Source organism: Elaeis guineensis, chromosome 14 (assembly GCF_000442705.2).
Source record: "Elaeis guineensis isolate ETL-2024a chromosome 14, EG11, whole genome shotgun sequence".
In the NCBI taxonomy this organism is placed as follows: Eukaryota; Viridiplantae; Streptophyta; class Magnoliopsida; order Arecales; family Arecaceae; genus Elaeis; species Elaeis guineensis.
The window spans coordinates 51,084,464-51,111,590 of NC_026006.2; the positions used below are offsets into that span (position 1 = coordinate 51,084,464).

Consider the following 27,127-nt stretch of genomic DNA (forward strand, 5'->3'; position numbering starts at 1 on the left):
GACTTACCTAGGACAAAGTTGACCGAACCCGAAAAGTTTCCATCTTCTCTAGAGGTCATCCTACACTCATACAGCCCAACAAAGCAGCTTCCTACCAACTCATAAGCCCTTACATCCCTATTGCCAATAACAATAAAAATATCAAAATGTTTCTATTCGAAAAATGTTTCAGGGTACATTGAAAGAGTACTTAACACACTGCATGATTGCACTTCATGGATCAAAAACAATACCAAACCAAAGGTGATGCTATACTGCAGAATATTGAGTAAACTAGTTGGCATGTTTTCACTGTGACATAAACAACTAATAAAGGTACAAAGTTGAGAAAGATATCATGACACTACAAAAGGCACCCAAAAATTCTTTACAAAAAAGAAAGGAAGGTAAAGAAGAAGAATCGAAGTATCCAATGAAATGCTTTTGGTATGAGAGCAATGCTATAGATGGGGATTGACACACTTTCCATTGGCATCACTGCCATCAAGCACGTTATTTACACATGTGCAGGGAAGGAGCTTGTCAAGATAGAGGGGCAACTGGCTATTAAATATTCAAACCCATCAATCTACATCACAGCTGCAAGACCAATGAACTCAACAATGATCAGCAGTTGCCATGAAGAGAAAGAGTTGTTTTAGCAGGAAAATAAGATCTTGAGTTATTTCCAAGATTTTAAATTCCGTGGGATGAGATTATCCTTTTTTTCCAAAGAATGAGACATGTTACCATCATGTCCCGTCTTGACACTTGGGATAAAGAATATGCCAAGATGTACCGATCAAGATGCTAGAACGATGCTGGGACAGTCCTGTCCCAATACATAGGATGTTACCCCATTGTGTCCCATGGGACCTCTCGCCGAGACTTGAATTCTTGGTTGTTTCACTTAAAATATGGTTCATGATGCATACGAGCACATGTGAGTGCACATATGGATAGCATCATACTCTGCTGGCATATATCAATCATGGCTGGATGAAATTTTTGATGAAGTGAAACTGACATTCATTGTTCCCTGGTATTATATTTCACTTAATCAGAAAGCTTCAAACAAAAGTTGCTCTATAGGTTGTTACTTTATGATAGCCTAGAAAGAGGATCCTAGATGATGTCCTGCTGAAATAGATACGAGCTTTTTATGTGCATGAGATGCATTGTACATATATTATGTAGTTTATATAAATATTTTATGCATACAAAGCATGAGTTTTTCATATAGAGATTTTCAACTAATAGTAATATTATATTTTTATATCACAAAATAATGAACAGTATAGAGGCATGCAATTCTTGTCCATTTGCCTATCTAAGTATATGGATGTATTTAGATATCAAACTATTTTCAAAGATCAATTACTGGAAACTGGACATCATGGAGCTAATTAGGTATAAAAACAGAATGTTATATCAAGGTTCACTATACCAGGCAAACTACTATACTAGCACTGAATCAAAACTTGGTACAGGGTACATATCATGTCTGTATGCTAAACAAACCCAGATACCAAGTGTGCCAACATTGTATCAGTATAACGGTGGTATGGAGTCTGGTATTAATATTGTTAGCCTTAGCCTGCATAGTATTTCTATGTTATTAAAATATTAGGTAAAGTTCATCATACCACCCTATAATATCGAGTATGGGGCATACCATATCGTATCGTACCGAACCATATTGGTATATGCCATATTGCTCTGTTCCAACACTATTGTACTATACTAAAGCATGTACTGGCTCTGTAACAGGATGGTATAGTTGGCTCTGTAACAGGATGGTATAGTTATGGGATCCGGTATTGAGATGGTGAACCTTGATATTAGGAGCATCGAAAAAAAGCATAACGGATGTTTTGCTTTTCTAGCTTAAGGGCTATGAGTGGAAAAAAATCCACAATTTACTGCTCATGACAAAATAGAAAAGGCATATCCAGAATATGAAATCAAGAATAGTGTTTTGAACTAATAATAATAAAAAAAAGAAAGAGATTCCTCACTTCAAATGAAAATCACTGGCAGTGGTGAATCAAGATGCCATAAGCTATGAAGGAGAATTGACCATGACTAGCATTTTAGAATCAAGCAATTCAAGCAAACTAAAGGGTTGTGAGACACCAAGGGGGGAATGCAATTCTCAGATAAATTTTGACCAAACATGGTGAACAAATCCATTAGGTGATGCATCGACCAGTGGAAGCTCACAAAAAATTAATTCTTTAAAACTGGGACATTTTTATATATACACAGCCAACCAAGCAAAGTAACTTTCCATTTGTTAAGGTATCATGAGAGTAAGAATGTTCAATGACATGCTCTTAGTTACTGTCATGCTTGATGCCATAAGCAAATAATCATGCATGCATCTCAAGTCCTCTTCTGTCTTCAACATCATAAATAACTAAATACTGAAGCAAGTGTTTTTCCTTTATCTGTGCAATTCAAATTGACAATGCATCTCAAATTCCATAGATACAAGAGTGGTTTTTCCTGTAGAAAACAGGTAGTGGGAAGACTACATGGAATGTATACCCACTGCATGTAGCATCTGTTGTGCATATGCTGTCCTCAATTATAGATTTATTCTAGTGAAAAAGAAAAACGAGAATTGAAATCACAAATGCAGTTGCAAATCTGAAACTATGCAACAATAACAAATAAACTGTAGTAACAAGTAACATCATCCTTTTGCTTAAATTAATTCAAGAATGGGACCATTTAATAATGTGCTCTAAAAAATGTCTTAATTCACATGCATTAAATAAAAAACCAATAGAAAAAAAAAAAAGTGATATATCTTATCTCTGAGATTTTCAGGCAATGCAACAAATTTGAGACAAACAGCTTGAAGTTGAAAACAATGGTGCTGCTTAGCTAATGCTAAAGTGGTAGCCACTGAGTCTATGGCAACATCCTTGCATAGCTTAAGTTCAAAGAGTAACTTAAGCCTCTCCAATGCATATCAGTCTGTAGCTGCAAGCAAATGCTTATTAAAGAGGATGCCATTTTGCGTTCAGTTCAGTTCAGTAAGCTCCTCCATGTGAGTAGCAAAATGCTCAATGTATGAAATGAGGTAAATTCTGCAATACAGAGTAGCAAATATGGATGCTGTTCTCAAACACTCCATTGATGTAACCAAAATCATGACAACAACTGCAATCTGAGTAGCAGGTACCATATCGATATTTTACTAGTATGATATAGTATGATCGATAATAGTACAATACAATTAGTATTGTATAGTATGCACCCTATACCAAAATAGCTCTCTAACCATTTTTGTAAATTTTTTTCTCGGTACACCTCGATACAAGTCAGTGTGGGTCAGTACGCAACTTGGTACACCTTAGTATAGGTCAATATAACTTGGTGTGGGGTGGTACATATCGATACCGGGTGGTATAAGACTTGTACCAACTCAAAGCTGAGCTTCATAATAGTTTCATCCTGACATAGTGTTAGGATTTGAGTACTCCAGATAATAGATAAAGTGAAAATAAAAACCACACTAATGGTAATACCCAAGGCACAGAGAAATCACAATAATCACAGGAATATCAGAATTTAACATGATTCGACCGAAGCCTATGTCTACATAGAGATGAGAGTAAGAAGTAACTTCTACTATAATAAGAGTATAAAAAACCTTCCTTGATACCACCCCAGAAACACTGCTTCTAATATAAGAAAAAAAAATTCAAGATTAAACAAACCTCTAGTAGAACCTTCGATGAAGTAACTCTAACTCGAGGTTGAGCGAATTTCTCCAATCGACATTCTTCAATTTTTTTTACTTAAATGAAGCACCCTCCAAGCCTCTCTTCTTCTCTCTCTCTGTCTCCTTTTACTGGCTCATGGCTCTACCTTTTTTTGTGATCACATTTTCATATCCACAGACTTCACTTTTATAGACAAAAGTTAAGTGTGTATTGGATTCATTTTCCACATCACAAAAGGCTTCCGTGCGTCGCTGGTTTCCGCAACACCATAAGTTACATGAAAACAACTTTTTCTTTTTCACACCTTACTTTTTTCGTGCTTCTTACATAAGGCTTTTCATGAGCTACCAAAAGAACTCCATGCACACAAGATAAAATCCTAAGCGCCAACCGATGTGAGTCCTTTTCGGACTCTTCTCTTCCCTTTTTTTATTTAAAGTGGTGGGTCCCATAAAAGAAGGGACCATACCAACCAATCTCTCCCTCCCAACTTATATGGGAGGTTCCATCAAGCCTACAGCGCCCTTGCACTTCATCAATTTTGTCCCTAAAACTGGCTTCGTCAACATATTAGAACTAATTTCTTCAGTATCAAATTTGTCAAGCTTAAATTGCTTCATCTCTGGTGCATCCCGAATCCAAGGATATCTGACATTGATGTGTTTCATCCTTGAATGAAAACACCAAGTTCTTACTGAGATAAATGGTACTCTGGCTATCGCTGTAGACAACGTACATCTTTTGCCAAGCTCCTCCAATAAGTTCTTTAGCCATAGTACTTCTTTACTGGTCTCCATTATGCTAATCTATTCTGTCTCTGTCGATGACAATGTGACACACTTTTATAACTTTGATTGTCACAACACTGCTCCCCCTTAAAATATCATCAGATAACCTGACATAGATTTTCATGTTCACATCTTCCGCCATTTTCGCATCTATGTAAGCTTATAGCACAAGATCTCCATTGCCATAGCATAAACATGTCTTGCTTGTCTCTTTAAAGTATCTCATTATCCACTTCATTGCTTCTCAATGCTCCTTCTCAAGGTTTGAAAGAAATCGATTAACCACACCAACCGTGTAAGTAATATCGGGCTTGATGGATGCCATAGTATACATAAGACTCCCCACGGTAGAGGTATAGAAAATCTTACTCATCTCCACTTGATCATTTTCGCTCTTTGGGCTTTAATCTTTAGTCAACTTAAAGTGTCTTGCAAGCAGACTCGTCATCGGCTTCACTTCGTTCATGTTGAATCGATCTTGCACCTTCTCAACATAGACCTCCTGTGACAACCACAACTTTCTAAATCTCCTATCTCAAGTGATTCTCATCCCCAAGATTATTTTGACCTGCCCCATATCTTTCATCGTGAAATGCCTTACCCAATTTCAGCTTCAGATTGTTAATTTTAGTAATGTTGTGTGCCACAATCAACATGTCATTAATATACAGCAAAAGTATGATAAAATTACCGTCAGAGAATTTCTTCATGAACATGCAATGATCAGAACTTGTTCCCTTATACCTGTTCTCCACCATGAAGGAATCGAACTTCTTATACCACTATCGCGGTGCCTGTTTCAACCCATGAAGATTTTTCTTCAAGCGGCACACTAGGTTCTCCTTGCCTTTAATTTTGAATCCTTCTAGTTATTCCATATATATATCTCCTCCTCTAAGTCACCATGAAGAAAATCATTTTCACATCAAGTTATTCTACCTCAAGGTCTAAACAAGCAACAATACCGAGGATAACTCAAATAGACATGAGCTTCACAATGGATGAGAAAATCTCTTCAAAATGGATGCCTTTCCTCTAACTAAAGCCTTTCATAACTAACCTCATCTTGTACTTTGGTTGTGAACTATTTTCCTGTGGCTTCATCCAGAACACCCATTGATCTCTATCGTAAGCGGTCAAAAATAAATCTTAACTCAAACTATATAGATAGGGTGAGTCAAGGTCGAATCCATAGGAATTAATGGGGTTATGTTCACATTTTAATTAGAATTTTGTTAGAGTTTCAGTTAAATTGCAAAACTAAAAATATGAAAGAGTGGGAATATGATTGAAACTAGAAATAAGTATTCAAATTAAATTAAAACTAGTAAGCAAGAGATTAAGATGTCTCAAAGTTTCAATTCAGTTTTTAGTATAATATAAAGTATTTCTTCAATATGCAATTATTAAAATTATGATTAATCCTCGAGTATAATCTATCTCATTGGATATGGATCATAGTATGTTGATCTGCCCTATATAGCCATAGGCTATTCAAAGTCTCAAATTATAAAAATAAAATAATCTATAATCAGATTTTAAGTATAACCTATCTTGCTGAGCACGAATCATATCCTTAGATCACGACACATCTCTATGTAGTCATAGACTATTCAAAAATCTAAATTATAGTCCAAATAAGAAGCACAATACTTGAAGCAATGAAAAAAAATTATTCATAAAAAGAAAATCATCACAATCAAGCCTTAATTGCATAAAGAAAAATTACAAAATATAAATACTAAAAACTTCGTTTACTCCCCGATGCTGAAGATCCTTAGCTGCGCATGATCTCTTCTCTTCTCTTTGCAAAGGCTTTTGAAGGTTTTCCCTGGATTCATTCTCAAGGTGGAGGTATAGGAGCCAATTTATAGGTGGTAGGAGGGAGGAAGTTTTCATAATTTTTAAATGTGGGACTAAAAAAAAGAATAATAACCAAGATAATGGATGGTTGAGATAAAGTCATGGAGGCATAATAAAGAGAGATAGGACATTAGGGTTTGCTTCTAAAAATTTTCCAAAAGAATTTCTTTATGCGACCATTAGATTCTGTGCGTTCCCAGCTGAAGGAATCAGATCTAGGGTTTCAGGGTTAGATCTTGAAACTTTTTCAAGATCAGGCAGCGGAAGACTAAAATAAATCAAAATTTATTTTATAAAATCAAAAAATCTCTAGATCTAAGATCCTATTACATAATTATTACATGGTATTAAATCAGAAATTAAAATATAAAGAGCAAGAACTACATGTTGATCATATCAACATGTTTCTATACTACATCTAATGTATGTAAAATATAATAGATCAGATATATTACCTTGCAAATTGGACATTCTAACTTTGCTGATTCGGGCTTGAGAATGATGTTGCGAGCTGCACACGCGTCCGGCCTCTAGGAGTCGTCCACACGAGCCCACGAATCACGATCAGAAGTCCTGATCGAAGAAATCAACATAGTATGCCAGTACTGTGCTGATCCTTCTTCGATGGTCGATCTGATGCCTCCTTCTTTTTGATTTGGATTCTTCCAAAGATGAGAAGTAGGAGGAGTTTTATATGTGAGACACTCTCAGAAAACTCACAGATGGAGGAAGGGAAGAGGTGAACTCAGCAACCCTAGAAGAAGACCCTCTTCTTCTTCTCTTTGCTCTAACCCAGACATTTAGTTTTGTGTCTATTATATCTCCATGCCCCAACACTCTTTCTCCCTAATTTTCACACACCCCAAAGGTCTTTCAATGCTCTATAATCCATAAAAATCTCAAGAAAAAATTTATCTTAAATAATGAGATGTGAAGAATCTTTGTCTAGGTCAAATACCTAGTCAAAAAAAATCCAAACAGGGCACGACAAGGGGTGCCCAACTCATGGGCGCCCCCTCTTTCTTTTTCTACCATGGACTACCAGCAAAGGGTGCACAATATGTGCCATAAAAGACACAAAAATCTCAAAAGAAATCTGGGTAAAATCAGTGCCATAAGGAAAGAGTTTTGGTTTCCTAAAATTCTATCTCATAGAATTTGAAATCCAAACTAATTCCTACTTTGACTTGGTCCACAACCACATTTCATGTAAGAGAGAAAGAGTGGAAAGCTTTGGGCATGCGTGAAGGCCTGGGAGAGAAAGTTTTGTCATACAAAATAAGAGAGAGTGGACGTGGGAGCCTAAGGTGGCGCAAGGTGGAATCCTAGTCTTACTACGATTCAATCTATGACTCACTCAAATTTGATTTCTCAAACCAAATCAAATTAAAACCAAATCAACCCAATTAAAATAGGTCTTAACCCAATTAAGAACCTAATTTAATCAAATTAAATTAGATTTAAATCTGATTTTATTTTTTAATCGAATTAAAAATTAGGTTGACCCAAGTCCTAATTGAACTAGGATTAGTTTTTCCTCACACTTGACTTATCCAATAAACCAATTGGACTTGATCCAATCAAGTCTAAACTAAATCTAATTAAATCATACTCAATTAGACTTAATCTCAGCCTATTGGCTTAATCAAATTAAGCCAATTAGCAATAGAATTGCTAATCGATCCTCCTGCAACACTTGCACTAGGTTAAATGTCAATCGTATTGATCGTTTAATCCTAGAATAATTCTTAATCATTGATCAACCATCCGATTGGATCGTGAACTCTAATGTGTGTGATCTCATAGGTCTGAACCTAAGCCGGTAGCACAAAAATAAATTTTTGTATCAATCGAAGTGACCATCTAGCAATAGTACCTGATGGTCGGATAGGTCGAATGTGTAGAACAACATCCTTAGAACCCATACGGATATAGTTTTCATATAATTCATTCTCTTGACCAAAATGCTCATAAGACACCTCAGAGTTCAACTGTCAACTCTAATCAGGTTGTCCACATTGTATTTCAAAATATCAAATCCATCTGATAGATTATCCTGGTCGAGGTTTTGCTAAATTGAAATACAGCAACTCATTCTTCTCCAACTCTTGGAGTGGTCAATCCCATATTGATCACACTCCGACTTCGTAAGTACTTGACTGTGCCCAGAAGCCTTCCATCACTGAATTAGAAATTCAGTTAGTTCAGTACCAAAGCACAATGAGTTGCTTGCAAGTCACTGAGGTGATCTCAGGTCTAAGGGATACTTATACTTATATCTCATCAAAGACATTCTCGACAGCAGAATGCTTTGGAGTTGGTCACGTTCAATGGCGATGTACCCTTACATCTCACCTGTATGCCATATCAGTCTCTCCACACTCCTTGGTTAAGAGGATAACCAACCCATATGGCCTACAGCGACCTATGCTCGATAAAAGCTGTCATTCTTATTAACAGTCTATCATTTGGTCGTGAACAATTTTAAGGACTAATCGATAAATCCTCTCTTTATCGAACCTAAATAGTCCTAAGGACTTCATCATAACAACAGAGTTCATTAGAAGATGAAAACTTATGATGAAAATATCAAAAATATATTTTATTTATTAACAAATCAATTACAATACAAAGTTGCTCAACCGTCAACAGGTTGACGATTAACTTTTGGGACATATTTTTCAACAACTCCCACTTGTCCTAAAGCCACTCAGCACAGTATCTAATACCCATCTTCGACTTGTGGTTGTCGAACTTTTTTATCGCCAGGGTTTTAGTGAAGGGGTCGGTCAGGTTCTCCTTTCCATCGATCTTCTGAAGATCGACGTCACCTTGATCTACGATCTCCCGGACTAGATGAAAGCGGTGCAAAATGTGCTTTGTCCGCTGGTGTGCTTTGGGTTCCTTTGCCCGAGCAATAGCACCAGTGCTGTCGCAGTAGAGCAGGATCGGACCATCGAGAGAGGATACTACTCCGAGCTCGGTGATGAATTTTCTCAGCCACACAGCTTCCTTCGCGGCATCCGATGCTGCGATGTCTCCACCTCACAAATAGAGTCTGCCACAGTATGCTACTTGAAACTCTTCTAGCAGATGGCTCCACCATTCAGAGTAAAGATATAACCCGATACACTTCTGCTGTCATCATTGTCAGATTGAAAGCTGGAGTCTGTGAACCCCACAAGTTTCAGATCTGACTCACCATAAACCAACCATTGGTCCTTAGTATTTCTCAAATACTTAAGGATGGCTTTAACCACTTTCCAGTGATTTTCTCCAGGATCAGATTGGTATCTATTCACTACTCCTAGTGAGAATACCACATCTGGCCTTGTACATGTCATGGCATACATGATAGATCCCACGGTCGAAGCATATGGGACTCTACTCATACGCTCTCTCTCTTCAGGAGTTATCGGATAATTCTTTTTAGAGAGAGAAATTTCATGGCCTATCGGTAGATAACCCTTCTTGAAATTCTCCATGCTGAACTTCTTCAGCACAGTGTCTATGTACATGGACTGAGATAATCCAAGCATCCTTTTAGATCTATCCCTATAGATCTTCATCCCTAGGATGTAGGATGCTTCACCCAAGTCCTTCATGGAGAACTGCGATGACAACCAAACTTTTATTCCCTGTAGTGCGGGGATATCATTCCCGATTAAGAGAATATCATCCACGTACAAGACAAGGAATACCACAACTGGACCATTTGCCCATTTATAGATGTAGGGCTCTTCTCCGTTCTTAACGAAGCCATACGTTTTGATCACCTTATCAAAATGCATGTTCCAACTCCGAGAAGCTTGCTTCAATTCATAAATGGATCTCTGAAGCTTACACACCTTGAACTCATCTGTGGATGTAAATCCCTCAGGTTGTATCATATACACCTCTTCGGTCAGCTCTCCATTCAGGAAAGCTATCTTTACATCCATCTGCCAGATCTCATAATCCAAATGGACAGCTATTGCAAGCATTATCCGAATGGATCAGAAAAGCTATCTTTACATCCATCTGCCAGATCTCATAATCTAGATGGACAGCTATTGCAAGCATTATTCGAATAGATTTGAGCATTGCCACAGGGGAGAATATCTCATTATAGTCAATACCATAATGTTGACGATACCTCTTGACAACCAGATGGACTTTATAGGTCTCCACCTTTCTGTCTGTGCCCCTCTTCCTTTTGAAGTCCCATTTACACCCAATGGGTTTAACCCCTTCAGGTGGGTCAATCAATGTCCATACATCGTTGACCTTCATAAATTCCATTTCGAATTTTATGGCTTCAAGCTATTTCTCAGAATCAGATCTCTGCATTGCATCCATATAGGTGATCGGATTCTCATCGTTCTCATCGAGTTCGATGAGATCACCGTCTCGGATCAAGAAATCATAGTATCTGTCCGACTGATACGGTACTCTACCGGATCGCCTTAATGGTGCAGATATATTGAGCTTCGGATCTGATCTAATCAAATCCGACTCAAGTTCAGCTATTGGTGTCGGTCCTTCTACCTATTGAACTTCATTAAGTTCAACCTTAAAGGCAACTGTTTCTTCACCAAGAAACTTCTTTTCTAAAAAGATTGCCTTAAGGCTGACGAATACCTTTTGTTCATCAGTATGGTAGGAAAAATATCCTTTGGTCTCTTTGGGGTACCCTATGAATGTGCATTTGTCAGACCTAGGTCCAAGTTTATCTGTAACTAATCGTTTGACATAGGCCAGGCACCCCCAGACCCTAAGGTGTGAAAGTGCTGGCTTACGCCCTATCCATATCTCATATGGAGTCTTAAGTACAGACTTACTTGGAACCCTATTTAACAGATAACAGGCCGATTCGAGTGCATATCTCCAGAAGGATATCGGCAAGCTGGCAAAATCCATCATGGATCAGACCATGTCTAACAGAGTCCGATTTCTCCTTTCAGACATACCATTATGCTGTGGTGCTCCTGAAAGAGTCCATTGGAAGAGAATCTCATTCTCTCCTAGATATGTGAGAAGCTCACCAGAAAGGTATTCCCCTCGGTCAGATCGAAGAGTTTTAATACTCTTTTCAGTTTATTTTTCTATTTCACTTCGGAATCGTTTGAACATTTCAAATGAATCTGACTTATGTTTCATCAGATAGACATATCCATATCTGTATAGATCATCCGTGAAAGTGATGAAGTAAAAATATCCACCTCTAGCACTTGTGCTCATGGGCCCGCATACATCAGTATGTACTAGGACCAAGAGCTTAGTAGCTCTCTCACCTTTTTCAGTAAAAGGTGACTTGATCATTTTACTAAGAAGACATGATTCACAGGTTGGAAGTGATTCACAATCACTGACTTCGAGAATTTTCTCTTGAGTCAACCTGTTTATCTTGTTCTTATTTATATGATCTAGCCTACAGTACCATAAGTAGATATCTGATACACTGTCTAATCTAGGGTGCTTGCCAGTAAAATAAACTACGTTAACAGATTGTGATAACATATACACACCATTGTTCAAATGTCCACAAAAAATAGTAACACCATTCATAATGATATTACAAATTTGTTTCTTTATTAAAATTTCATAATCATTTTTTGCTAGAAGGCCTATAGAAATAACATTTAAAAGAAAACTGGGACAGATATGACAATCATTAAGAACAACGGTATGTAACTCAAATACAAGTTTCAAGATTCCTAATGCTAGAACTGGAACTGGTCTTCCATCTCCAACGTTCAGGAACCTCTCGTCTTGCTCGAATCTCCTACTGACCTGCAACCCCTGCAATGAATTGCAAATATGGTAAGAGCTATCGGTATCCAATACCCAATCAGTTATATCACAAATAGAGAAATTGCAATGAGTTATTATATAAATACTTTGTCCAGCAACAGCTTGCTTCTTTCTCTACCTGTTCGGGTCCAGAGAGGCAATGTACTGAGGACAGTTTCTCTTTCAGTGCCCCCGCTTCTTGCAAAAGAAGCATTCAGTTTGACTTTTATCGGGCTTGATCTTTCTGGTCTGGCCCTGCACAGATGTCCCAGCCTGAACTTGCACCTTCTTCACTTTCTTCTTCTTGTTCTTCTTTCCTTTCTCAAAGGATCGAGAACCAGAAGACGAACCTCCCATTAAGTTCATCGATTCCTTGTGGAGTTGGTGATCCTTCTCAAAGTTCTGAAGCAACCCCAGTAACCCATGGTAGTTTACTTTAGGCTTTGTCATTCTATAATGAGTGAAGAATGGGAGATAAGACTTGGGCAGCGAGTTCAGTATTGCATCTTTCCTAAGCTGCTCATGCAAGAAAAAGTCGAGCTTACTCAAATGCTCCATCAGCTCGATCATGTACAATACATGATCAGTGACAGAGGCACCATCCCGTATTTTGACATTGAAGATGGCACAACTAGTCTTGTGCCTCTCCACATCATCGGGTGTGCCAAAGGCATCCTCCAGTACTTGAAGCATGTCCTTTGACTGAGTCGTCTCAAATCTGCGACTGAACTCATTGCTCATGGCATCCAGCATGATGCAGCGCACCGTGGTCCGATCACTGAGCCACTTCTGGTAAGTGTCTCTGACTGTTCCACGTGCATTGGCAGCTGGCTTCTCAGGTGCAGGATCCGTTATCATATATAGGATCCGTTCATGCTCCAGGACTATCTTCAATTTTTGGTACCAGCTACCGAAGTTGGATCCCACCAAAATTTTATTGTCCAATAATGATCGGAGCGATAGCGAAGTGGCCATATCTGCACAAAGAAAAATCATAACCTAATTAGTAATTGATTCATTAAACCTAAAGATTTGAATTTTAATCAAAAGATTTCTTCCACTATTTTATTCGAATTGGTAGCCTCTACCTCTAATTCGAGGAATTATCCTAATTCCTTAATGGGTACTAGAATCCACTTAGACTGCACACAAGTCCAACTTTGGTTGGCCAACCCATATACATCTAAGGGTAGGTTCATAACCAATTATTTTTCTAAATAATTTTTAGTAATTTAAATTTTGTCCCAATCCCTAATCGGTAAGCTTTGGCCTCCACTGAAAAGGTCTGGTTAGGTCCAACCATTAACATGACCATACTTGGCCCATCTAGCTAATGAATGATTTGGCCCAATTTTGGTTGGCTAACCTAACCACCATTTAGAAAGATGCAGTCAAAAAATCATATTATGAATGACAATTCCATCAGCCGATAAGCACCAGGCCTTTGGGCCTCCAATGATTATCCAACTGATGGACCTATTATCATCCACTTAATAGGAGGCTATGATCTAGTTATCACCATAACTATTTCATTTTAAGGATCTAATAATTTTAGAAGATTTAATTGATTTAGAGGAGGAGGTCAGATGAACCAGCTTATCATGATCCTCCCACTGGCTTCACCAAGTCAGCTTAAAGGAGACCATTAAAAAGGCTGGTCTATGAGCACCTAAATCAGTCACACTAATTTACCTAGCTGACATGGGTCAGCTCGAATAGTCAAGTAATCCGATTAAAATATAATTTCATCAAGAGGCTAGGTAAGTTCGATCGATGGGAGGGTCTGCCAAAGCTTGCCTTAGACACCATCAGAAATGGCCAGGTAAGCGGGCTGCCAATTAAAAACCACCGGTCTGGTTTACCTTAGACACCAACTAGTTTAATTAGTTTCGATTAGATCAACCTAACAGTTCGTGCTAGACCGCTTAGCCAAGAATCAAGTCCATTTGGTTCTCGTTAAAGACATGGACTTGACCAACTACAACTATTGTAATTGATCTAGAGAATCCTTGACCTAATCTAAGACAATAATTGATTAGATTTAGTCAATTCTCTAATTAAATCCATCTTTAATCTAACCTTAGGTCTAACCCAATTAATGGACCTAATTCCCACTAACACATTAACCCAATGTGTTATGGTTTGTGTCTTAGGCTCTTCAATTCACAATCCTAGAACCTAATCAAACAACTTCTTAATTCTCAATTAAGTTTTGGACTGAGGGTTGGGGTTCGACTTTTCTAAAATAATTTTATATTTATAAAATATTTTTACAACATGGTTCTACCAACTAAGTTATATGTTTGATTCATAATCAAAATGCAAGTGAAATAAGTATGAAACTACGTTAGATCTAATCTAAACAGGTTCATGTAATTGAAACAATTTCAACTTTAAACTGTGCAAATTTTTCAGACAAATATATGATGGTTCTTTGCACGAAAATTATTAACAAAGAGATTTTATTTTAGATTTAAATATTTTTTAAATCTAATAAATTATAAATTTAATCTAGATCATATCTAATAAATTTATGATTAAAGATAGATCTACACGAACTAGGACAATCTTTGCACTATAAGGGGTAAACCTTACTGCAGGACAACCTATAGTTCGCGATTGATCTAAAAATTTTAATTTCAGATTTAACAATCAGATTATAAATTAGATTTAATCTAAAAAATAATCTAAGCATGTATAAATAATCATGTAATAAATAACCTATGCTCTGAAACCAATTGAAGGAACCAGATCTAGGGTTTCAAGGTTAGATCTTAAAATTTTTTCAAGATCAGGCAGCGAAAGACTAAAATAAATCAAAATTTATCTTATAAAATCAAAGAATCTCTAGATCTAAGATCTTATTATATGATTATTATATGGCATTAAATCAAAAATTAAAATATAAAGAGCAAGAACTACATATTGATCATATCAATATGTTTCTATACTACATCTAATGTATGTAAAATATAAATGATAAGATCTATTACCTTGCAAGTTAGACGTTCTAACTTTGCTGATCTGGACTTGAGAATAATGTTGTGAGCTGCACATGCGTCCGACCTCTAGGAGTCGTCCACACGAGCCCACGAATCACGATCAGAAGTTCTGGTCCAGAAAATCAGCACAGTATGCTAGTACTGTGCTGATCCTTCTTCGATGGTCAATCAGATGCCTCCTTCTTCTTGATTTGGATTCTTCCAAAGATGAAAAGTAGGAGAAGGAGTTTTAGATGTGAGACACTCTCAGAAAACTCACAAATGGAGGAAGGAAAGAGGTGAACTCAGCAACCCTAGAAGAAGACCCTCTTCTTCTTCTCTTTGCTCTAACCCAAACACTTAGTTTTGTGTCTATTATATCTCCATGCCCCAAAACTCTTTCTCCTTGATTTTCACATGCCCTAAGGATCTCTCAATACTCTATGATCCATATAAATCTCAAGAAGAAATTCATCTTAAATAATGAGATATGAAGAATCATTTTTTAGATCAAATACCTAATCAAGAAAAATCCAAACAGGGCAAGACAAGGGGTGCCCAACTCATGGGTGCCCCCTCTTTCTTTTTCTGTCACGGACCACCAGCAAAGGATGCACAATATGTGCCATAAAAGTCATAAAAATCTTTAAAAAAATTTGGATAAAATCAGTGCCATAAGGAAAGAGTTTTGGTTTCCTAAAATTCTATCTCATAGAATTTGAAATCCAAACTAATTCCTACTTTGACCTAGTCCACAGCCACATTCCATGTAAGAGAGAAAGAGTAAAAAGCTTTGAGCATGCATGAAGGCCTGGGAGAGAAGGTTTTGTCGCACAAAATAAGAGAAAGTGGGCGTGGGGGGCTAAGGTGGCGCAAGGTAGAATCCTAGTCTTACTAGGATTCAATCTATGACTTGTTCAAATTTGGTTTCTCAAACCAAATCAAATCAAAACTAAATCAACCCAATTAAAATAGATCTTAACCTAATTAAGAATCTAATTTAATCAGATTAAATTAGATTTAAATCTAATTTAATTTTCTAATCGAATTAGAAATTAGGTTGACCCAAGTCCTAATTGAACTAGGACTAGTTTTTTCTTGCACTTGGCTTATCCAATAAATCAATTGGACTTGATCCAATCAAGTTCAAATCAAATTTAATTAAATTATATTCAATTAGACTTAATCTCAGCCTATTGGCTTAATCAAATTAAGCCAATTAGCAATCGAATTGCTAATCGATCCTCCTGCAACACTTGCACTAGGTTAAATGTCAATCGTATTGATCGTTTAATCCTAGAACGATTCTTAATCGTTGATCAACCATCCAATCGCATCATAAACTTTAATGTGTATGACCTCATAGGTTCAAACCTAAATCAGTAGTATAAAAATAAATTTTTGTACCAATCGAAGTGACCATTTAGCAATGGTACCCGACGGTCGGATAGGTCGAATGTATGGAACAACATCCTTAGAACCCATGCGGATATAGTTTCCATATAATTCATACCCTTGATCAAAATACTCATAGGACACTTCAGAGTTCCACTGTCAACTCTGATCAGGTTGTCCACATTGTATTTCAAAATATCAAATCCATCTGATGGATTACTCTGGCCAAGATTTTGCTAAATTGAAATACAGCGACTCATTCTTCTCCAACTCTTAGAGTGGTCAATCCCATCTTGATCACACTTCAACTTTGCAAGTACTTGATTGTGCCCAGAAGCCTTCCATCACTGAATTAAAAATTCAGTTAGTCCAGTATCAAAGCACAGTGAGTTGCTTGCAAGTCACTGAGGCGATCTCAAGTCTAAGGGACACTTATACCTACATCCCATCAGAGACATTCTTGATAGTAGAATATTTTGGAGTTGGTCATATTTAATAATGACATACCCTTACATCTCACCTGTATGCCATACCAGTGTCTCCACACTCTTTGGTTAAGAGAACAACCAATCCATATAGCCTACAGCGGCCTATGCTCGATAGAAGCTGTCCTCTTTATTAACAGTCTATCATTTGGTCATGAATAATTTTAAGGATTAATCGATAAATTCTCTCTTTATCGAACCTAAATAGTCCTAAGGACTTCATCATAACAATGGAGTTCATTAGAAGATGAAAACTTATAATGAAAATGTCAAAAATATATTTTATTTATTAACAAATCAATTATAATACAGGGTTGCTCAACCGTCAACAGATTGATGATTGACTTTTGGGACATATTTTTCAACACCAGCATCTTGTCGTGTGATCTTCTCCATGCATCCTTTCTGCATGCAGCCCACCGAAGCCATCGTCATGCCCAACTCCCGCGTGTGAAGCCCAACGCTCGTCCTCAGCCAACGCCTAGTGTCCACTTCATGCTGCACCAGCCGGCATCATGCCTCAGTAGTGCCCAGCGCTCTCCACACGGAGCCATGTAGCCAGCTCCACTCCAACACCCTATTTCCATCGTGGTCCATTATGGACCACTCAAGCCCATGCACCATGTTAAGGATACCAGGCCACCTTTTCTCTTCTATTGTTTTAAATAAATCATGAGTCTCACATTCTTTAAATGCTCATTTAATTCATCCAAAATCTCCTCTCAACTCTCTACTTTTTCAAAATCTCCTTTTAACTCTCTACTCTCCCAAAATCTCTTTGGTTTTTAATCTTGTGTGGTCCATGTCCAACATGCATCTACTTCATGTGCATTCTGTGTGGAGATCCTGGAATAAAGATTCAGGCTTGTATATTATGGCATGGACTTTGAACTTGAGCTTCATCTAGGGCTTGATAAATGCAAATATTGGAGGCTTTTGTGTGATTAAATTTTTTTGATTGATAATTCCTGAAAAAGGACATAAGAAGCATCAATTATAAAATAATAGAGATTAAATAATATAAATTTTAATACTTCTTATATCATATTTAATGCATTCATCATATTTTCCAACTTAAACTTTGCTCGTCCTTGAGTAAAATAGATAAATCAACAATGTGTACCAACTCGTCCTTGAATTAAAAGTGATCCTAAGTACTCCTAAAGGCAGCTGATATTCGACTAAACTATTAAAGAGATACTTCATTAGATTACTAATTCAACCCAGTTAGTGGTTGAGTGTTAGCCATAGAAATTGTTGGAGATCTTCTTTCACCTACTCCCACCTCACTCTTTAAGTCCTCTAACTTGCTGTGAGTTTGGTGCAATATCTTCTTGCAGTTTAGTCCTCTTATTCTCTCTCTCTTTTATTTATTTTTTTATTTTTTTAATATTTTTTAAAAAATATTTATATGTACAGTCGGTGCAATGTCTTAATCCCTTAAGCTTTCTAATTGACTCTTGTAGCGAGCTTAGGCCAATGACTCCCAAACCAATTGCCTTTAGGGCATTAGATATAGAACATCCTTCAAGCTTACTGACTTGAGTCAAAAAGACTATGAGTTAAGACTAACTCTACAAGAGATTTTTTCACATTCTCATCTTTTGACGCGAACAATAATGCTTACTTAAGCAAAGAGGCCTAGTTATTCAATGAGAAATGTTTAAAACTTATTTTATTAAGATAGATTTTTTGCATACTTGGACCATTCCACTCGTACCTCCATGAAGTAGATTCTTCATCGAGATCAATGGATAGAAGGTTTTGAAATCATTCAAAAAAAATTTTCTGATCTAAACCCTACCATTTATTGAGTTTTCTTAATAATTTACTTCTCAATATCTTTAAAGTTATCTAGACTATTAATCACTCATTGATTAGGGTGCCTATTTAACTTCAAATCGAGATAAAATTCAGATACACAAAATTAATTTTTTTTGACCATACTCGAGGACTTAATTAAATTAGCTTTCCTTCCCTCCAACTTAATCGACATTATCCTCAATGAAGAAAGAAAAAATAAAAGATGCAATAAGTAAAAAGGAATAGAAAAAAATGCACCTGACTCAATATGTTGTCGGTCCAGTGGGGTTCTTCAGATGTCTTTGAAGATTTGGTTCTCCCTCCAACCTAGCTATCAGTCTTAAAGAGAAAGTAAGCAAACTAAAAAAGATAAATTAAGTGCAAAAAGCTAGGTTGCCTCCCAGAAGCACTAACTTAAAGTCTTCAACCAGAGTATATGGATCTTTTAAGTGGTTCCAAATGGTAGATCCACCAAATTGCTGGGTTCACCTAGCCATGGTGGATGGTTGAATTCCAATCAGTAATACCTTGATATTCTTCTTGTGTACCTACATGATGTATCTGCTGATTATTGATAGTAGGAGATGGCTTGAGTTGCAGGGTAGGTGTTGATTCTAGTGTAGGGGCTAGGATAATACCAGACAACTCTAAAAATAGCTCACACTTTATTATCCATGGTGGATTTAACAGGTCACTCAGCTTCTCTACGTCATCTATTTCAGCACAGTTCAAAAATTCACATGAAGGATCCTCAGTTGGGTTTTCAAGATTAACTTGCTTAATGACTACAATATTTGGTTATTGAGACAGCTCTCGGGTTGGGCAGTCTATTGTTGGGTCAGTGATTGTCCCTCTAACAACTTTTTAATATTCTTTTTGTATACCTACAATTTAGGCTTTCTGTTCAGAGGTTACATTAGGCATTAGGAATGGATTTTTTAATATAACTAGGAGTGGCTTTCATTCCAATATAGGTGGGGCCTCTAATGAAGGAGCTATAGGTGTGATAGAGGGAGGGGGCATTTGTTCATATTTCATGATCCATGGAGGAGTAGAAATGGGTGGCTCTAATAGGTAGTTCACTTCTTTTATGTACCCATCTATGTCCAAGTTGTCCATATCCAAATGAGCTAGACAGGCTTGCAGAAGGTCTTGCGAGGGTATGGCAGTGGTGGCTTCTTCTATAAGTCCCTCTAGTGCATTTACTTCACTAAAGTCATCACTTTACGATCCCATGATAGTATTGAACATATTCAACCTTAGCTTTTTGTTCCCAAAGGATATGTTCATGGCTCCCATCCTATAGTTAATGCAAGCATTGGCTGTTTGCAAGGAAGGATTGGCCTAAAATAATAGGGATTTGGCTAGGGTCGTTTCCAGATTTCATCTCCAACATAAGAAAGTCTATGGAGAAGAAGAACTCATCCACCTTGACCAACACGTCCTCAATCATCCCAAAGGGTACCTTAACAGATCATCAGCTAATTGTAAGGTAACTGGTGTGGGTTTCAGTTCTCCAAAATCGAAAAGTTCATAAACTGAGCTCAGGAGAAGGTTGACACTCACCCCTAGATCTAACAAAACTTTCTTTATAGTGAGGTCCCCTATGACACAGAAGATGATAAGGGCACCAAGGTCTTTAAGTTTGGATGGTGTGGTGTATTGGAAGACTAAGCTAGCTTGTCCAGTGAGATAGATTTTCTTGGAGATGTGTGCTTTAGATCTGCATTTTTTGGTACACAAATCTTTTAGAAACTTAGCATAATTCGAGACCTGCTTGATGGCATCTAAAAAAGGAAGGTTGACATGGACTTGTTTAAATAGTTCAAGCATTTCATTCATCTTGACCCCTATTTTGTATGAAGATAAAGGTGTTTCTAGAGCATTTGGGAATGGAACTCTAAGTGCAGGTGCTAGAGAAATTGGTTCATCCCTCTCCTTAGGGTCTTTCTTATTATCAGGTAGTTTGGTTTGAGTTTGGGTTTCTGACATATTGGCTTTTTTCGATTGTTCTAAGACTTTTTCACTTCTAAGAGTCATCACAGATTTAGCTTGCTCGAGAAAGATTTCGTGGCAATTCAAGCTTTCAGCCATATACTGCCCCTTAGAATTGCTTATGGGTTGGCTGGGTAGTTTTCCTTCCTCTCTTCTACTGATGGCATTAGCTAATTGACTTATTTGGGTCTCTAACTTGGCTATCGATTGTATGATTGAAGTCTGAGAGTGGGTTTCTATCCTTGCTAAAGCTTGTAGAACCTTCTCCTCGAAATCAGAACTCTAGTTGCTAGGAGAAGGTTGAGGGGCATCCTGATACTGAGGCTATGATGAGTTCTTGAACTGCATCCCCTAGTGATTAGGTCAGTGGGGAATCAAGTTGACCATAGGTTGTGGTCTTTCAGAAAAGTTTGGGTGATTCCTCCAGCTTAGATTATACATGTTGGAGTATGGGTCATTTCCTGATCTAGGAATGGTATGGGATTGGACTTGGTGGGCTTGCTCCTGTACAAGCTCAAAAAATTGATGAGCTGCTGGACAATCACCAATAGCATGAGTAGGACCCGAGCAGATTATACAAACATCTTGTGACTGCATAGATGGGAAAGAGGTGTGACCGACTTGCAATAGTCGGTTGAGTTTCTAGGATAGCATGTTCACCTTGCTGTGGATGTCTATGGAGTGGCTTACCTTATATATTCCACCTCTTTTGGGTTCTAACCTGAGAGCTTCTCTAGACGTGGCAGACATGTAATGTACAGAATTTTTGCTCAGGGTCTCGAATAACTGCCAAGCCTCATGCTCGCTTTTGAGCATGAATGTCCCATCATAGGAAGAATCAACCATTTGTCTATGCTTTTTTGACAATCCATCATAAAAGTACTGGACCAGTTGCTATTTGGGTATGGCGTGGTGTGGACACTTGTGGATGAGGTCTTTGAGCCTCTCCCAAGTTTCATGAAACATTTGCCCCTCTAATTGGGAAAAACTAGTTATGACTTTTCTAATTTGATTTGTTTTCACAATTGAAAAATATTTCTTGAAAAATTCTCTTTATAATTAGTCCCAAGTTGAAATGATCTGGAATCTAATGAATGTAGCTAATATTTGGCCTTGTCTTTAAATGAAAAGAAAAATAATTTCAACCTAAGGGCCTCATCAGAGAGATTTTGAATTTTGATGGTAGAACACATATCAAAAAATTCATTCAAATGTTTGTACGGGTCCTCATTACTAAGTCTATAAAAAGATGGTAGCATTTAAATGATGTTGGACTCAATCTCATATTGAGTTGCTTCTATAGGAGGTACTTGGATACACGAAGAATAGGTATATGATGAAGGAGTGAAGTACTCCCTCAATTGGCGTGGTGGATTAGTCTCGCTATGTGCATCCATAGTCTTAGTATAGGTTACTCTAAAGATTCTCTTGATTTCAGGATTTAGGGATCATAGTTTTGGCTGTAGTGATCTATGACTGAGCATGCAACCACAAAATTAGGATAACCCTGGTTTATGCATTTGATTATTTGATTATTTTTTTAGATTTTAAATAAAAGAAAAGAGATGAAAGAAATTCTAAAGATGAGAGCTTAGAGAGTCCTAAAGCTAAGAAATAGATGCGAATAGTTTTGTTAGGTTTAATGTAAGTTAGCAATCAAATTAGACAATCAATCCTGGCTAAGGGTTATCCTAGATCTAGATAGCTTCTAACTGCTAAGATCACCTTCAAGCCCTCTAAGTCAGAAAGTAATCAACTAACTAGCAAGATAAGTGTAAGATTAGTGGAAAGCTCTCCGTACTTTTGCAAAGGACCTGATTAAGTAACCACTTTTCTTCGAGATGTAATCTCTGAACTACTTTTCTTAGACACCAGTCAATTGACTAACTATAACCTAGTCTAACATTTAGTGTTCTTTGTCTTAGTGAGCTCGAGTTCCTTAGGAGTCAATATCTAATTGATTTTAAATTAAAGGATTAGATTAATGAATATGAAGGTTGTGGTTTTTGGGCCAAGAAAGTATGATGAAATCTTCAAATTATATTGATTAGAATTTTGCCCTTAAAATAGTTTATGAAGATGCAATGCAAATAAACCAAGGTGTCCAAATAGAAGTAGAATATTTTTTTTTTGCTTTCTCTACATTAGTTAACTTCTTATGCTATGTTATTTATTTATTTATTTATTTTTAGATCAAATGAACAAAAGGCAAGTTAGAAAATAAAGCAATTAAAATAAAGGTAAAAATAATTAAAGCATTTAACTAAGAAAGTAATAAAATTAAAGAAGGCAGTAAATAATTTTATTTTATCTATTTTTTTATGAACTAATTGTGTCAATTTCTTCGACAATGGTGCTAAAATTTGATCACTATTGTAAGTGGTCAAAAATAAATCTTAACTCAAACTATATAAATAGGGTGAGTTAGGATCAGATCCACAAGGATCAATGGGGTTATGTTCACATTTTAATTAAGATTTTGTTAAAGTTGTAGTTAAATTAAAAAACTAAAAATATGAAAGAGTAGGAATATAATTGAAACTAGAAATAAGAATTCAAACTAAATTAAAACTAATAAGCAAGAGATTAAGATGTCTTAGGATTTCGATCCAGTTTTTAGTATAATATAAAGTATTTCTTCAATATGCAATTATTAAAATTATAATTGATCACCGAGCATAACCTATCTCATTGGATATGGATCATAGTACCTTGATCCGTCCTTACGTAGTCATAGGCTATTCAAAGTCTCAAATCATAAAAATAAAATAATCTATAATCAGATTCCAAGCATAACCTATCTCACTGAGCATGAACCATATCCTTAGATCATGACTCATCTCTACGTAGTCATAGGCTATTCAAAAATCTAAATTATAGTCTAAACAAGAAGCATAATATTTGAAGCAAGGAAAAAAAAATTTATTCATGAAAAGAAAATCATCACAATCAAGTTTTAATTGTATAAAGAAAAATTATAAAATATAAATACTAAAAGCCTCATCTACTCTCCGATAATGAAGATCCTTAGCCGCATGTGATCCCTTCTCTCCTCCTTGCAAAGGCATTTGAAGGTTTCCCTCAGATTCATTCTCAAGGTGGAGGTATAGGAGCCTATTTATAAGTATTAGGGGGGAGGAGATTTTCATGATTTTTAAATATGAAACTAAAGAAAAAAATAATAACTAAGATAATGGATGGTTGAGATGAAGTCATGGGGGCGTAATAAAGAGAGATAGGACATTAGGGTTTGCTTTTAAAAATTTTCCAAAAGAATTCCTTTGTGCGGCCATTAGATTCCGTGCGTTCCCAGCTCTTATCATGTGATTTTCTCCCGCGCATCCTTTCCACATGCAGCCCACCAAAGACATCATCGCACCTAACTCCCATGCGTGAAGCCCATCGCTCATCCTCAACCAGTGCCCAACGTTCGCTTCATGCCGCACTAGCCCATGTCACACCTCAGCAGCGCCCAGTGCTCTCCACACAGAGCCATGTAGCCAGCTCCACTCCAGCACCTTATTTCCATCGTGGTCCACTATGGACCATTCGAGCCCATGCACCATGTTAAAGGATACTAAGCCTTTTCTCTTCTATTGCTTTAAATTAACCATGAGTCCCACTCTTTTTAAATGCTCATTTAATTCATCCAAAATCTCCTCTCAACCCTCTACTTTTTCAAAATCTCCTTTCAACTCTCTACTCTCCCAAAATCTTCTTGGCTTTTAATCTCATGTGTTCCATATCCAACGTACGTCCGCTCTGTGTGCATTCCGCATGGAGACCTCGGAATGAATATTCAGACTTGCATATTACAGGTTTGGACTTTGAACCTAAGTTTCATCTTAGGCTTGATAAATACAAATATTGGAGGCTTTTGTGTGATTAAATTTTCTTGATTGACAATTCCTGAAAAAGGACATAAGAAGCATCAATTACAAAATAATAGAGATTAAATAACATAAGTTTTAATATTTCTTATGTCATATTTAATGTATTCATCATCCATTTATTTTTGAGTGCTCATTTTCTATGAGGTATCTTCACCAGCTCATATATATAGTTTTTCTGCAAAGAATTCATCTCCTCCTTCATTGCCTTCATCCACTCCTTACTATGTTGTTACTCCATGGCTTCGGAGCAGGACTTAGGATCTTCTGCATCCATCAATAGCACGTAATCTTATGGTGGGTATCTCATGAACGGCCTCCACTCTTATAGATCTCCGGACCTCCTATACAAATGGTTCAATATATGGCTCAATCTAAACACCATCCGCACTCTCCTCAGCCTCATGATTGTCATGTATACTGTCATCTGTAGTTGCTCCCCCATCATTAAGACTCCTTGGGGAAGTATCTGGACACAAATCTATGGTGCTACTCAGGGTCAACTTCGGCTTGTTAAGCTTCTCGAAGTTGTCGATTGTCTGATCCTCCAAGTAAACAACAACATAGCTGTGCATGATCTTTTGGTCCACAGGATCCTACAACCGATAGCCAAACTCTCCATCCTCACCATAGCCTAGGAATATGCACTACTTCACCTTGGCATTTGGTTTGGACCTCTCATCCTTAAAAATATATACGAACACCCTACATTTAAAAACTTTCAAATAATCATACTTTCTACAGTGTATCACCCTCAAGAGTATAGAAAGGAGAAAGATTATTGACGTGGACCACAGTCATCAATGCCTCCTCCCAAAATGCCTTCAGTAGTTTGACATGAAAAAGCATACTCTTGACCTCTCGCAGATCATCCTATTCATCCTCTCAGCAATCCCATTTTGCTGCAGCATCTTAGGCACCACCTTCTCCAATTTGATGCCATTCTATTGATAGTATTTCTCGAAAGGACCTCTGTATTTACCTCCGTTGTTCACTTATATATACTTCAACTTTCGTCCAATCACTCTTTTAATAGAGACATGCAATTGTTTAAATATATTGAGCACTTGATCCTTCATTTTCAAAGCATATGCCCAAATTTTTTAGAAGTGATCATCAATAAAAGTCACAAAGAGCATTCGTCAAGAGTTTTATCACTCATAGAACAAACATCACTATGAACAAGATCTACTATATCAATTTTTATTTTAAAGAAAAGATTCCTATCAGGCAGCTTTCGTGTATCTTCAATCCAGAGCCATGTGGGAAGAGCATTCTTCTTAGCCAAAATTGATATCCCTTTTTGGCTCATATGTCTCAGTCATCGATGCTACAATTCTAAGATAGAAGATTTTTTCACTGCATTCACCTTCTCCTTATCGAGCATGGCTTGTATGAAATAGAGAGAGCATTACTTGATACCTCTGGCTGCTACTAGCAATTTTTTGATCAGCTTTTATTTACTGTCTCCAAACACACTGTAGTAGCTCTCTTCATCTAATATCTCTGTCAACAACAGGTTCAGACAAATATCTAGTATATGTCAAATATTCTTCAACACTAGCCTATACCCCAAGCTCATGATCAGCACAATATCTCTAATGTCAATAATTTTTGATTCTCCATCATTCTCCATCTTTACCATCCCAAAGTCACCGAAACGATCAGACAAGAATAATTTGCACCTTGCTATAATATGATACGAAGCAGTCGAATCAATCATCCAAGTACAATCTTGGCTAGTAGTACCTGCAAGATCATCATCTGTTGTGCCACAGACAATGATCATCTCTCCACCCATAGCTACTACTGTCGTCTCATTATCTTAGCTAGAGTCATCACCTGATTTGTTCTTTGGCTTCTTCTTTTTCAGTAATCGGCAGTCTTTCTTAAAGTGGCCCCTTTTGTCATTGTTGTAATATTTACCACTTCGGGACTTGGATCTCTCTCATGATTTAATGCAGCCATCATTCGAGTTAGATTAGAAGTCCCTATGCTTACTTCTTCCCTTTTTTTTATGATGAGGGCCTCATTGTGGCTCAAGACCCCTTACTCCTTTCTTTTGACTTCTTCGTTAAGCATACAGTCTTTCACTATTGCCAAGGCTATCGAATCCTCCGATGAAGAATTGCTTAGAGATACCATCAGAGTCTCTCAAGTGTTGGACAAGGGACTCAACAATAGTAGGACTTACAGCTTCTCATCTAACACCATCTTCATCACGACAAGCTGGTTCACCATGTTCTAGAAGTTGCTTAGATGCTCTATCATGGAAGCCCCCTCCTTATATTTCATGTTCATCAGTTTGCAAATTATGAATGCCTTATTCTGTACTGTCTTTTTTTCATATAGACTTTTCAGTTTCAATAAGAGGCTATAGGTGTTAACCTCCATTGAAATATGGTGGAAGACACTATTATTAATTTACTACCGGATGAG

At 37.1% G+C, this 27,127-nt stretch overlaps 1 non-coding gene across 1 annotated transcript; it reads left to right on the plus strand.

The window, feature by feature from the left end:
* The first annotated feature begins 21,702 nt into the window (after nucleotides 1-21,702).
* LOC114913306 (small nucleolar RNA R71) lies at nucleotides 21,703-21,808 on the plus strand. Its single transcript, XR_003799314.1, has one exon. It is a non-coding gene; the product is annotated as a small nucleolar RNA R71 (small nucleolar RNA).
* Nucleotides 21,809-27,127: the final 5,319 nt, after the last annotated feature.